Raw genomic sequence first — 15319 nt, 5'->3', positions numbered from 1 at the left:
TGACATAATTACACAAAATGAAGGCTGCTCAGGGAGGAACCGCTACAGTAAGATGAGCAGAAGGGCCTGATTCTACCGAGCCCCAAGGTTAAATGCTGGGGCATAAAGAGATGTAACCAAGAGAAATCTTTCAGCACAACAATTTGGGTCGTAATGGCGCAGAGTCGCATTCTGCAGGTGTACGGCAAGCACTTGGCCGCATTATTCCATCCAGGGTCCCCATTTTCTCCTGTCAAGAGGTCTTTGACTAAAGACACAATTGTCTTCCAAAGAAAGGCTGAAATGCCATGTGAATGACTTGAGTGATGGGCTGTAGCATCTTGGATGCTCAAGAAAAAGTAATGCTAATGGATTTGTACACTAAATAATATAAAAGGAAGAAGGGGAAAGCCCCCACCCCACCCCACCCCACCCCAAGGCACTGCAACAGCTCATCCCAGAACCTTCTTCTGAGGCACTGGTAAGGAGCCAAGGCTTTGATAAAAATGTTCCTCCCCTGGTGAAGGCAATGGATACCTGGGTTCCTGGGAGTCCATTCCTGACTCTGCCCTCCCTTTCACATTCTCAGATCCTCAAAGAACCAATAGCAGGTGTTCCCTCTACAAATCTGGGGCATATAGCTCCCTGGATAGCCTCCCACAAAACAAGATCTCTGACCCAGACCAGACGCAGGCCTCCCCTCTCAGGCAGCAAAGCTTCCTGGGAGATTCCCAGCCTGCCTGGCAAAATGGTCCAGCCCTTCTTAGAAGTTTATAAACTCACTAGGAGGCTCAAGTGAGCACTCTTCTGGGATAACAAGGTGAAAGAAATATAGAACACAAGCAAGAAAAGGACCTCGGGGTTCACCAGATCCAACACTCTCTTTTTATAAACAAGAACTCTGAGAACCATGGGGACTTCCCTGGCAGTCCAGGGGTTAAGACTTTGCCTTACAACACAGGGGATATGGATCCCATCCCTGGTCAGAGAGCTAAGATCCCAAATGCCTCTCAGCCAAAGAAACAAAACATAAAAGAGAAGAAATATTGTAACAATTTCAATAACGACTTAAAAAAAAAAAATGGTCCACATCAAAAAAAAAAAAAAAAAAATCTTAGGAAAAAAAAGAACTCTGAGAACCAGAGAGGGTGAGCAACTCTGTGAGGTTACGTCATCAGCTCATGTCAAGCTGTGTAATTCCGCTCCTTTGCCCTGCGGTAGGTGGAGTTCACTGCAGGAAAAAAAATGAAAGAGCATCACTGAAGAATCCTATCTCTAATATGTCTGGTTCTGGGGATGAGGCAGGACAGGGAGACCTGAAGGTTTTTATATTTTATTATTTTAGGTAACCGTGACCTAGAAACCGCAGCTCAGGAGTCCCTTTTGAAGAGGACCATAGCTTTACTGCAGGTTAGCTTGTCCTGGTCTGTGGGTGTCAGCCATGGGGCATTGGACAATGGCACCTGAGATCATTTGGTCCACCCCGCTTCACACGAGCAAGGAAACTGAGCCCTGACAGCCGATGAGATCCCCCAGGGCCACAGAGCTCATCCTACTCCGCGTTTCAATCCCAGTGAAGGCACCACCCTCAATCCCTCCAGATAAAGGAACCAGAAACCAAAGAAACACCCCCAAGACGCCCCATCACTACCCACCCCCCCCCACCTGAGCCAATCGGTCCCCAACCTGTCATCTCCAGCGTCCTTTCCATTCCCCTGCCTCTAGCCTAAAGCAGGTTGTCACTACCATTTGCTCAATCCCTAACTCTTCTCAAGCATCCGCCCTTGACCCCTGGTCCCAGTCACTCTCAAGACCGCAGCTAAAGTGATCATTTCAAAACTCGGAATTTGATTACATTTACCCCCCATCTAAATCCTTCAGCGGCCCTAGAGAAAAACCCCAAATCTTGACAGCTACAAAACCTGCCTGGCTTGGCCCCCAGGGGTGTCCCTGAACCATACCCCATGCCAACTCTCCTATTCAAGCCACACTGACTAACCCTCTTTCCATCTTTCAAATATACCATGTTCCCTTCTGCCCCACAGCTTTTCCAAGAATGCTGTTATCTCTCTGGAAAGTTCTTGTTCCACTCCTCATTTGATTGTCCTTCAGGATTTGGGGGGGTGCCCTTCCTCAGGGAAAGTTTCTCTGACCCCCAACACTGGGTGAGCCCCTGATGCTTGATGCTTTCATAGCAAAGCTTCTTTCCTTTAGAACATTTATCCCAGTTTATAATCCTGTGCTTATCAGTGTGATGAACAAAATCTATTTCTTCAGACAATAAAGATGAAGTCTGCTTAGTTTCACTGTTCTCCAGCTCCTAGCATAGTGCCAGATACTAGGCGTATATTCAGTGATAGGAATAGGACAGTGATGAAAACATTGAAATGTTTCTGTACCCAGTGGTAATTAACTACTGCCCTAAACCTCCCAGGTGCCCCCACAGTATATTAGCCATATCTCCTCCCCTGGACCTTTCAGACCACCCCATAGTCCAGTGATTAAAGGAGTAACTTCTGGCACAGCACTCGGATAATAACAGCTAAATATTTTGAATATCACTCCAGCCTGCCTATGGCAGGCACTTAATAATTATGGCTTGACTAAAAGAGTAATGGTGGAGTTAGCGTTTCAACCCTGATGTATCAACTCCCTGCGCATCATTCTTTCTGCTTTGCGCTGCTGTTCTCTGTCTTCTACCCCTCAAGTAGCATAAAGAGTTTTCTCTGCACGTTCTGGAGGGCGGCATAGTTGGGCTCATGCTTGGATCTTTCAAATGACCCAATCTTTCCAATCTTTCACTCCCCACTTCAGGGCTTCAAGAACACTGCAGCACTGCCTACATTGACCTTGAAATCCACGGCCCCTGTTTATCGCCAGGAGCAGAGGCAAGTGGGTAAACTTGCCAGAACTCTCTGGGGAACCTCCAAGTCAGCAGAAGCCGCTGCTAGAGGTGACTCTGAAAAAATCCATTCACCCTTTCAAAGGGGTGAGGTCCACTGCATGTCAACTCTTTACAGGCCAGTCTTCCCTCTTGGAGAAGCAAAAGGGAGAAAGGAACATCTTTCTTCCATGAAAGAAGATACTCAGTTGCAAGCCGTTTTTGATTCTTAGGCTGCTGTTACCATGGTCGAGTTCCCTAATACCTGGATATTGAAAAGGTGGTTCCTTTCTTACTTTGGATTTTTCCAAAAGTAGACCCTGAGGATAATATTTTGATATAAGCAGGTTTGAGAGATGAGTCAAGAAAGTTCTCTAAAGGGGGAGGACATGAGACCAAGCAAGGGTGTGTTAGTGAGGAGGGTACTTCTGTGGGAGGCAGGGCTTGGTCTCACAGTAGACTCTGCAGAGGGAACAGCGTGTTTCTGAATATTCTGTCAGAGGGGCGAGGAAGCTGGGGTATTGTTCTCCAATTCCCATCCCTCACTGTTTGAGGGTTCCTCTTGGACATTCATCCTCTGCATTCCTGCTCGCCCTGTGATCTGGTTAAGCAGTCAGGAGGCCAGAAAATGCCTCAGGCCAAGAGACCCACAAAGCTATTAGATGTTTGGAAACTATCTGCAGGTGACCTCATGGGTGTCAAGGGGTGTGTGCAAGGGGACCTCCGTAGCATTCTCTATAGTGTTCAAGTGCCTTAGAGGGGAGAACCCTTGGGGGCCACTAGGAAAGCTGCAATTTTGAGTGGTAATGCAGCAGGAAGAGCTTTGGCTTCAGAATCCAAGTCCTGGCTTTGATTCTCCTCTCTGCCACTTAACTAGCTGGGCTACTGGGCTAATTAACCCCATGTGAACCTGACTTTTTTTTAATCTAGAAAGATTATGAAAGTGAAAGTGTAGTCATTTAGTCGTGTCAGACTCTTTTTGACCCCATAGACTATAGCCCACCAGGCTCCTCTGTTTGTGGAATTCTCTAGGCAAGAATACTGGAGGGGATTGCCATTTCCTTCAAGGGATCTTCCCAACCCAGGGATCAAACCTGGGGCTCCTGCATTGCAGGCAGATTCTTTACCATCTGAGCCACAAGGGAATAGAAAGATTATAGTAAAGATCAAATTGAGTGCTTTGTATAAAGTGATTTGTACAGTGCTGGGCCCATAGAAAGTATAGTGGTGGTCACATGGCATGTGACAATTACATCATCATAATAATAATTACTATTGAAGTAAAATAAATCATTTGCTTTTGGGATTTTCATGATCTGGAAATCTCTCCAGACTGAGGATCAAGAAAAGGTGATGTCTTCTCAAGTTTAAATATTGGTTTTCTTTAACTCACTCGTGAATTGATTCACTCATGAATTTGTTCATTCAGCAAATATTTTTGAGCATGTCTTTCAATGACTTCAACAGCAAAAGGAGTGATGGCTGCAATAGTTCTTTCTATTGCCTTCTAGCATTTACCATTGTTCAGTCTTCAACTGTTCTCTGTAGGAAGAGAGCTTCATTTAATGGAAAAAAGAATATTATAATGACATAATGGTGTTTAAATATTGATAACTTACCAGCTACATGACTTAAAGTTACTTCACTCTGCTACCCTGTATCTGTGAAATGGGCATAATAATACCCACCTTGAAGTAATATTAATAAAAGATGGCATTCTAGAAATATCTTATAGCATCAGGAACATGTTAAGAAGATGAATTGGTTCTTTCCCTTCATCTCTGGGGTATGCATGGTTCAACAGACAAATGTTAAGAGGTGTTGAGAGAGTAAGCATTTCAGATCTCTGTGAAAAGATGAGAATGACCCTGTAAGCCATGCGTGCAGCTGAGCTCATCAGCAATAGTCTATGTTATATTAAAGGACACACACTGACAGGTTCTAATTCAGCCCATCATCCTCTCACTCCCAACAGAGTGTCTGCACATAGTAGGGACTTTGTCAATATTAAGCTAAGGTCCTTAAGGACAAGTAGAGGCATTTCTTGGTATCAATGGCAAGCCTGCGTGGTTGAATAACATCCAGGTAAATGAAATAGAATGTGGCCCAGGATCCATCTGCACTACAAATATAGACCTCTTTGCTCAAAGGCCCTGTTCTGAAGGGAACCACTTAATCATTTAGTCTTCCTACTCAGAGTATGGTCCACCCGGCAGTGGACCTGAGAGCTTGTTCAGAAAGGCAGGATCACAGGCCCTGCCCCAGATCTGCTGAATCAGCAGAATTCTGATTCAGCAGAGTTCTCAGCAGAATCTGCATTTTATAAGCCACCCACGTGGTGCCCAAGTTAGAACCATGTTGAGACTGGTTTTCTAACTTGGCTGCACATCATCTGGGGAGTTTTTTGGTATTGTTTTTAATTGACACTGGACTCCATCCTTAATATTCTGGTTGTTTGGTGTGGAATGCAACTTGAACAAAGTGATTATTTAAAATAATAAGTGATTATTACAATCCTCTGGGCTTCCCAGGTGACTCAAGTGGTAAAGAACCCACCTGCCAATGGGAGTGGCAGGAGACGCAGGTTTGATCCCAGGGTTGGAAAGATTCCCTGGAGGAGGAAATGGCAACCCACTTCAATATTCTTGCCTGAAAAACCCTATGGACAGAGGAGCCTGGCAGAGTATAGTGCATGGCAGCACAAAGAAACAGACATGACTTGGCGACTAAACCACCACCACCAAGGTTTTTTAGTACCTCCTAGCTGGATACTCCCTCATAGCTCAGTCGGTAAATCATCTGCCTGCAATGCAGGAGACCCGGGTTTGATTCCTGGGTCGGGAAGATCCCCTGGAAAGGAAATGGCAACCCACTCAAGTAGTCTTGCCTGGAGAATCCCATGGACAGAGGAGCCTGCCGGGCTACTGTCCATGGGGTCACAAGAGTCAGACACGACTTGGCAACTAAACCACCACAACATCTGGATATTGGGAAGAAAGCTCTCAAGTCGTCTGAGAACCAGGTCCGCCCAAACCAGGCCTCCACCTCATGAGAGAAGAAAGCATTAAGCCCCAGTCCAACCTGCCCTCCCCGGCTTTCTTGTGTCCACCCACGGCGAGCCCCACAACCATCACTGCAGCTTGTACATCTGGTTCCGTTCCTTGGAAACTTCTCCCCTTCTTATTGTTTCCCTCTCACCGGAGACAGCTTTCCTGATTCCTGCCCAGAAGAGTGACCTGGGGCCAGCAGGATCTAGCCCGAGAATGTCCCCACAGCCTCTTCTCTGGGCCAGACCTCCAGGTGGGGTTTGAAATGATTACATCAGTCATGGCCAGGGCAGCCTGTTCATCAGAAACCTTTCAATCCTCCCAGGAATCTCCCTGGGACAAGCACAAGGTTCTGGCTAATTTTAAATGTAATTAAAAGATTTTCTTCCTTTCTTTCTTTCAAGGCATGCTCAATTTCCATCACTCCCCTTCTTAGAATACAGTTCCTCTGAGGTCTTCTTTTTTTTTTATTTTCCAGATTTTTCCCCCCAAATGAAAACACTTACAACAGATGCAAATTCTTTGCTTATTTGGCCTCATTTATCAGCAGATAGTATTTTTACCATGCAGAAAGGTTTTTAATGGGATGTGGAAAATGTCTTTTCTCCCAAAACACTAATAATAAAAAAATAAAACCTCTTTTTTTTATTTTCTTCAAATTGCTTTTTATAACCCATTCAGCATTTTCAGGAACATAATTAAAACATCAAACAGTTTTCCTGCTGGTTATGCTAAAATTTGAATACTTGAGGCAGCCACTATTATTAGATATTAAAATGGACTTGAGCATTTATTAAAAAGATCCTCTTAAGTAACTATTCATTTGGGTTTGCTCTGTTTAATATAAAGACAAGCCTCATAATGTGAAAATACCTGTTCCTAATAAAGTCCATAATTGGTAGCGGGAGGGTATTTTTTAAAAATATAAAATATGTATTTTGTTCACTATTTTTCCAGCTTAATGTGACTAATTTCCCCATTCAACTTCATCCCTAAGGAAAACTATAGAAAGAAAGGCCATTACCAATACATGAAGCTCAGTAGTTTGCTTTCGTGGGATGTAATTGCTATCAAGAAGGCTAGTAGCTGGGTAATTTTGGTTTAAATGAGTACATAGCCTGAAAAAGGATACATTAACCTCGGTAGAACTGAAATTAGATTCCAGTGAAGGACTGTTCTAACTCAACGCACATCGAGTCCAGGGCTGGTGAATATGCTATTGTCACTGTTCAGTAGCTCACTCACGTCCAACCCTTTTGCAATTCCATGGACTGTAGCCCACCAGGCTCTCCTGTCCACGGGATTTCCTAGGCAAGAATACTGGAGTGGGTTACCATTTCCTCCTCCAGGGGATCTTCCCCACCCAGGGATTGAATCCTTGTCTCCAGTGTCTCCTGCATTGGCAGGTGGATTCATTTCCACTGAGCCATCTGGGAAGCCAGGAGAATATGCTGCCCAGGAGCAAAGCCAGCGAGGTGCTAAGTGCCTGGTCAGTGGTGCAGGAAGGACATGGTAGGGAGGAGAGGATAGGGCAGAAGTGGAAACCAGGACTATTTGTCTCTCTGACTTTTCCAGGGGTCTGTAGACACTTTCTAGATAAGTACAGTTTTCCCTTCTCATGAAATCCCAGTGGGCTTCTCAGAGACTAAAGCAGATCAGATCAATTCGTTAGACACGCCGTTACCGCCAGCATATGACATGAAAAAGCCTCCTCTGCTCCACAAAGAGTAACGGTAGAATGAATGTGTGAAGACCACGTGGCAATCAGCTTTCATCTCCCTGAGGCTTATTAGGGAAAGTGAGACTGATTAGCAAATCTAGATGACAACATGGCGGGCTGACTGCCTGTTGAATGGTGCTGACAGAGGAGCTCATAACACAGTTGTTGCTTTGAGTTGGGGACAAGATGGAAGTCTTCTCAGCAGAGGTGGCATTGAGCTGGACCTTGAAGGTCTTATCAGCTAGAGAAATCATATCCGGGTAAGTCTTCAGCCTTCTAGAAATGCCTGTAACACTAGAGGGTGTCAAAACTCCTAGAATTCCATACCTGTGACTGCCTACATAAACTCACACCATTGAGTTCAGTCCTTGCTTTCTTTGTGAGACAAAGGAAGACGGTTCAGAGGCTCTGCAAACGTTAACTAGCACTGTTAAACTAGCACCCCCAACAAGTCACTGTTAGATGCTGCTGGAAAATGAGAAGAAATGAGGTAGCGAAATCAGCATTTGCAACTGGCCATCTACTGGAAGATTCAGATGCCTAGCACTTCTGCCAGCCAAATCTAACAACTCTAGGAAATATACAGTAGGCACCAAGTGAGTGCCAGGGTTGTTGATACTATAGATGGGGAGGAGAGGAATAGACCCCTCCGGTCCTGGCAGCTGGGAGGCCTTAACTTAAGAACATGAAACTTGAATGTAAAGCTAGGACAGCGAAGAGCCCATCGTGGGTAAAGAACATTAATAGTGAAACGCAGCGGGGTGGGGGCAGAAGGGAAAGGAAAATGCATTCCCTGGCTGAGACATTATTTGGCACTTTCAAACCAGAGAACAGACAATTTGAATAAGGAGTGAGAGATTTCCCAAGAGAACATTTCCCTCGCCCTCTTTCTGCTTCCTCTGTCCTTTTTAAGCACATCCCAGTCCCCAAGCCCTGGTCTAATTTGATGAGGCTGGCCAGTGTTATTTTGGGAGGAACAAGCGCTGGAAGAGGCTCCGCGGTCAAATTCTTCTTGATGAAAGCCTTCTCGTTCTCAGCTCCGTAACCCCCACCCACTCAGAGGGCTGGCCCAAGCCTCCAAGCCCCAAGGTCAAGATCGCTGCACTGCAGGTGCAGGGGCGCACCTGGAAATTTCACAGCCCCTCCCAAGCCCTCCCAAATGGAGTCCCGATGGATGATAAACACAGAAGAAGGGATCAAACTCTGTGGAGCCAGCACCGAACACATCTCTAAAGCCAGAGAATTTTGTTTCGCTACCCTCTGTTGAAGTCAAAACAGCTCCAGGAGAATTCCCTGGAGTGTGCAAGAGCTCTCTCATCACACAGGGTTCAAAGACACTGTGAGGCGTGCAGCACAGCTGAAAGTGTCTGTATGTAATAATGCCTTTATGATGTTGTTTTGTTTCTGGCTTGCCTTTACCTGAATTATCTGAAGACATTGTTTGAGGCTATGAAAAAATATGAATAATATTAGGCCTTGAGATCAAAAATCATTTTTTATTTCCATGGTTGTTAGCCGTCAATATCCCACGCACGGCTCTCAATTTCCAAAGCAGCAGTGAAAAGCTGGAGAAACCAGGTGAGGACTTTTTTTTTTTTTTTGCTTATTTTTATTTTTGTTATTATACACTGGTCTTGATTTCTGAAACTGTTGAAAGCTATTTGATATGGCAAAACTTATCATGGGTGGGAAACCACAATTTTAATGTAAGATAAAAAGAAGCTCTGCGTATGTGTGTGACCAGCTGCCCACTCAGTGGAATGAATTATTTGCCACCTTCCAGGATGGCCCCAAGTGCTCCGGCTACCCAGCGTGCTTTGAGGGGAGATGCTGTCAAGGATCCAGGGCTGGCTCTGGCTGGGGTCCCAAAGAGGGCTTTCCACACCAGGAGATAACACCGTGGTCCATCCTTTGAAATGACAAACAGGCCTTTTCTGCCTGTTTTTCTCTTTGCCACTCTGCTCACTCAATCCTGCCTGGTGAAGAACTTAGTTTGAAAAGCTAAGTGAGAAGTTAGATCTTTTTTTTTTTTTTTTTGCCCCTGTTACCTAATCTATGGACAGTGCCCAACTTATGTCCCAACAAGTAGATGAGGGCCAAGACCACAGCTGACAGACGTTCACCTCAGGCTGACCTGCTTCAGGCCTGGGCTCCAAGAGCCGCCATGTCTCACGTAGAACACCGGATGTCTAACACCCTCCATGGTAAGACTGTTCTGACAGGGGAAGACAGAGCATCTGCTTTCTGGCCTGGCTTAACCTCTAAGGAGGTTCCGGATTTGGACAAGTCACTCGACCTGCCAGGCCTCCATTTTTCTATGCTTTCTGCATTTTCCCAGTTAGGAAACCTCACAGTCAGAGGCCAAATGATGCCTCCGTCTTCACTGGGCATATTCCCAACCACTTTCTTTCTTTTTTTTTAAGATTTTTGGTTGGGTATGGACAATTTTTAGTCTTTATTGAACTTGTTACAATATTGTTTCTGTTTTCTGTTTTGGTCTTTTGGCCACAAGGCATGTTGGATCTTAGCTCCCTGACCAGGGATCAAACCCACATCCGCTGTGTTGGAAGGTAAAGTCTTAACCACTAGACCACCAGGGAAGTCCCCCAACCAGTTTCTGAGCCTCAGAGTTGTGGCCTCTAACCACGCTCTGCTTTTCCTTCCAGTTGCACTTGCCCGCCTTCCTAACCCATCTCCCAAACCCCAGTATCTTCCCTTCTTCCTTCCTCTGCTGCACCCTCATGCCACTTTCAGATTCACTATCATAAGCACTTCTCTGATTCTGTCCTCAACCTTTTCAGAAGCTGTCAGTGTTTTCCATCACCCTCTCTGTTGATGTCTGCCTATCATTACCTGTCTGCTCCAGCCTACCTGTTCATCCTCAGTGCCTACCATGTCCCTAAATTCATCCACCTCCAGCCAAACGCATGTCATGCTTCACACACACACTTCTGTGCTTTCCACCTCCACACACTTGCTTGTGCTGATTTTCCTCCTGGAACACTCACTGCCTACTCTCACCCTGACCTCTGCACATTAAATTGTTCTATTTGATTGATGGAAGATGCAGCAACATATGATTGTGAGAAAATGGAAACAAACAGAATGTCTAATTGGACTGAAATGGTTAAATAAATTATTGGTCAAGCATAATCTATAAACCATAATTTTGAAGAATATTTATGATATGTGAAAATTCATTATTCTGTTAAGTAGACCTCAAAGGTATTTATTCAGTATCGGCCCAATTTTATGAACTTGTGTGTGTGTTTGTGTGTGTGTGTGAACATATAGACATATATACACACAAAGACAAAAGCCTACAAGAAAGACACCAAGATGTTACTTCTGTTTTTTCCTGGGTGATGGGATTATGAATACATTATAATTTTCTCCTTTATGTTTTTTAGCATTTTGTATAGTGAGCATATATTCCTTGTATCATTTAAAAGTGCCATAAATAATCATTAGCTATAAAACAGTGAATTAAAGGAAACCTACCATTGCTCAAGTGTCATCTCAAACATTATTCTGTCCTCTAAGCCTTTCTGGATGGCATCCTCTGACCACTAACCTCCATCAGGTGGATGTAAGTTTTCTTCCTCAGAGCCTTTGCTATGGCACATGGCCCGTTCTGCTTTATACTGATTCCCCAGTGGCTCAGCTGGTAAAGAATCTGCCTGTGATGCAGAAGACCAGGGTTTGATCCCTAGGTTGGGAAGATCCCCTGGAGAAGGGAATGACTACCTACTCCAGTATTATTGCCTGGAGAATTCCATGGACAGAGGAGCCTAGCGGGCTACAGTACATGGGGTTGCAAAGAGTCAGACATGACTGAGTGATTCACACTTTAAATTTTTTTTCAAGCTCTGTATCATGCCTGCCTCCCCTCGCAGCCCAGGCACACAGCTTGGCCTCCAGAAGCACTCTACTTGAACTGCCCACACTCAGTCTCCAGGACTAACGGGGTCAGTAGATGGATGGTCTACATGTCTACAGCAGCCATCCTGGACATCTTAGGACATCTTCCTTTCTTGTAGTTCTGCAGGGAACTAGTTTAAAAAGAAGTAGCTCAAATAGCCTGTATCTATTCATTTCTTCAGAAAAGAAATAGAAGCCAGCTCCAGCTCACCTCTGGTCTCTTCTTGTTAGCAAGTTCAAGAGATACTTGGCAGTATTGACCTTCGAATACAAAGACGGCATTTAGGGTTTCCTCATGAGTGTTTGTCCTGAGAAGAAAAGAACATCCTCATTCTTGGAAACCTAAAGTAATAGATGTACAACCATCACTTAAACTTTGCCTCCTGATTCCTGAGCTAGGAAGCCTCTGTCAGATACTAATAAATCGAGACCAGCATGGCCTGGAATCTCATGATCATCTCTAGTCAGTGACTTTCCTGAGAGTTGTCATCAACTTGGACCTCAATCCAAAACTCAGAGGCCTCAAAGAACCTCAGCTGCAAGGACATTCTTTTCTGGCCTCCTGTTGCCTTGCCACCAGGAACATTTCTGCAGCCCCCACCATTTCTTTTTCCTTCACCAAGGTCAGAGAAACACAATTCTCTGATGTCTGTAGGAGGGACTGATAGACATTAACGACTAGGTAGTGGCTCAAACACTCAGGGAAGAGTGGGACACAGTCTCTACTTTTGAGGAGAACCAGTCTGTGGAAGAACAGTTTAAGAGCTACCACAAACCAACCTCCAAGCGTGCCCAGCCTTCTCTGAGTCCTCTTCATCCTTCAAATCCCACTCAATTCCCATCTCTGAAGAAAATCCTCAGACCGTCCAGCCATAACAACTTCCTTTCCTGAATCCCCACAGCTGACTCAATAGTACCTCGTAAAGTTGCATATAAACCATTGATGCCAATACAGCATCCTAACAAAGATGAGCATGTAGCAGTTGCTCAATAATGATCACTAAGCACTCATTTTAGAGTTCTTATTAGTGTTCTTCTGTCCAACGTCATGTCAACTCCTCAAAGACAGGGATCCTGACTTCAGCAGTAAAGCCTTGGCTAATCATTTTTGTTGGGAAACGGATTGTTCTAAATCTCAAGGGTCTCCTGGGTGACTGAGAGTTTAACATTTTGAGGATGGTGCAAAGATACTCTTAGAAGCTGCTGGATCTGACCTCTTTCCTACAACCGCCCTTGAGTCCTGACTCAGAGCATTCTAGGTGCTGGAAGTTGGTATCTTCAGGGAGCACTGAGGTGCACAAGGCTTTCCACATTCCTATCAGGCGCAATCCTGCATCTCTCCTTGCCTCCCTGACTTCTGGCTCCGCTGTGTATTCCTTGTTCCTTCATCACCACATCGAATCCCCCAACAACTCCTGTAATGGTCTGCCTCCTTAGACTCTCTGAGCCCTTCGTTCACACTTCTCCCTTTCGTCTCCTCTCACTTCCTTGGCTGTCACGTGGAAATACGTGGCCTCCCCTAGGCATCACGAGGTGTCCCTCTCTGTCCACAGCATTCTGGGTCCTCCCTGCTGGGGTCCACCAGCCACCTTCAGCCACCTTTGCCTTCCTCCCCAAGAAGCCTCCCTTTCCCCATTACATCCAGGCCAGCTATCATTCTGGACAATGACAGTGAACCTCAAGATGATACAGGCTTCTCCCCTCCTCCTACATGACCTCTGTTTTCTGGCAGAGAGTTAAAGATGTTCGATTTTCAATAAAAAACTGGCTGCTTGATTCAGGGAAGTAGTTAGAGAACAAGAAATGACAGGCTCAGGGCTATATTCAGCCTCAGCATGTAAAGGATGAGAGTGATCTGCAGAAACTTCCCGAAGCCACCCAAGGCTGTGCTGAATTTTGAGGGGAATGGAAAGTTTTAGGTGAGTTAGTTTGATTTTTGTCATTTCCTAAAGACATTTGACATCAGAAGCTTCTAGGGCTCCAGACGTCCTGGTCTCTGCGGCATGACCCAGCGTGAAGCAAGACATAGGGAGAACAGACACCGCCTGGTCCTGCCGCCCTCTGCAGATAATTAGCGCAGCTAAGGAGCAGACCGATTCCTGCCTCCCGCTCTGTCTACATGGCTCTTGCTGAGGTCTGGGACATAGGGACTCTTTCCTCCTCAATCGAGGCACGAGGAGGTGACTGGGGAGAGATGCATGGAAGATGAAAACACTATCTCGAGAAGCAACACAACAACACGCTCTGTGAACTTCCTCTGATTTGCAAATGCGATTTCTCCCACAGACAATGCAAGCAGCACCAAGCCCTGACTGAAGACACAACTCATGAAAGTCTCCAAGTCAGACTCAGAAAAACCTCCAGCCACTGAAGGCAGAAGGCAGTGCTGGAAATAATGAACCACATTAAGAAATCGCAAAAGCCATCTCTATTAGACAGCTGTGCAGGTCAGAAAGGAAACCAGACAGGAGACATCAAGAGGAAACTCAGGCTCCCCAGGATAATTGCAGTGCAATTAATACAGGGTGAGTCACTGGCCTGGTGGAAGTGGGATCGCACGGCTAAGGGGAGCGGGCTTGCAGACCAGTCCCCCTGGTCTGTCAGCAGCAATTCCCCTTCCTCACCATCTGTGAAGCCCAAGGAAACATCCTCAGGAAACAAGGTCAATATGAATGACATCATTATTTTAAAAAACTCAAATGCAGCATCCACAAATATCAATACAGAAAGTGCATCACCTGGAAACCTGGAAATGATTTCAAAGCTGTCCATCCCAACACAAAGGCCCATTGGGCTGCTGACAGCAACTTGAGGGGACAGACAGTAACCAAGAGAAGGTTGAGAAGAAAAAGGGGGAAATAAGATGAAATTGACATGCCTTGTGCACCTACCAGCTGCTGGGTGCTGGCTATGGTGGTTTCTTCCCCATTACCTTCTGGGCTAAGTCCTACTAGTCCCATTTCACAGATGTGGAAACTGAGTCTCAGGGAAATTAAAGAAAAGTAAACCGAGAGGAGAACACAAAGAAGCAGAGGTAGAGGGTGAGAGTAGGGGATGAGAGGAGGAAAAGTGCGATTTAACCTATGGACAGAAGAGGAGCCTGGCGGGCTACAGTCCGTGGGATCGCCAAGAGTCGGACATGACTGAGCAACTAAACACAGTACAACCTTTGAAAGGTCCACCACCTTCTCCTCTTCGCCCCCTTGGCCTTTTTCCCCTTGGAATCCTGAATCTCACATGAGGCAGAGATCACTGTGCTATAAAAATAACCCAGGGCTCTTTCAAGAGCTACATTCAAGCCACATGCAGGGTTGAACAATATCCCAGCCCTCCTTGAGCCCACTGCACATGCACCAAACCAGAGGGAGATGGGTAGCACTCAGAGTACGGTGCACACCCACTGACTGTAGTGAGTTACAAATGCAGACTCTGGGGGCAGACTCTGGATCAATAGGTGATTCTAAACAAGGAAGGAACCACAAGCTCTGCTTTGAAAAACACAATGACAGAATGACACAATGACAGAAGTTTTAATTCTTCGGATTGAAAGTCTGCTGGTTGGTGTCATTGAGCTTTTCTCCCTCCCCCTCAAGGAATACCTGTGGAGACATGAGAACTTCCTGGGATGCAGAAGGGCTGAAGCAGGCCAGACAAGGGCCCTGGTTACCACTTCCCTCATCTCAATAGCCTTGTGGGAAAGCAAATTAGTAAGGGCTCTTTTAGTCACAAGCAGTGGTGTCCTGGTACAAGCTCACAAAAGCCAATTGTTAG

This window comes from Dama dama, chromosome 15 (genome assembly GCF_033118175.1).
Source record: "Dama dama isolate Ldn47 chromosome 15, ASM3311817v1, whole genome shotgun sequence".
NCBI lineage: Eukaryota > Metazoa > Chordata > Mammalia > Artiodactyla > Cervidae > Dama > Dama dama.
Note: the sequence above shows the minus strand (reverse complement) of the source record.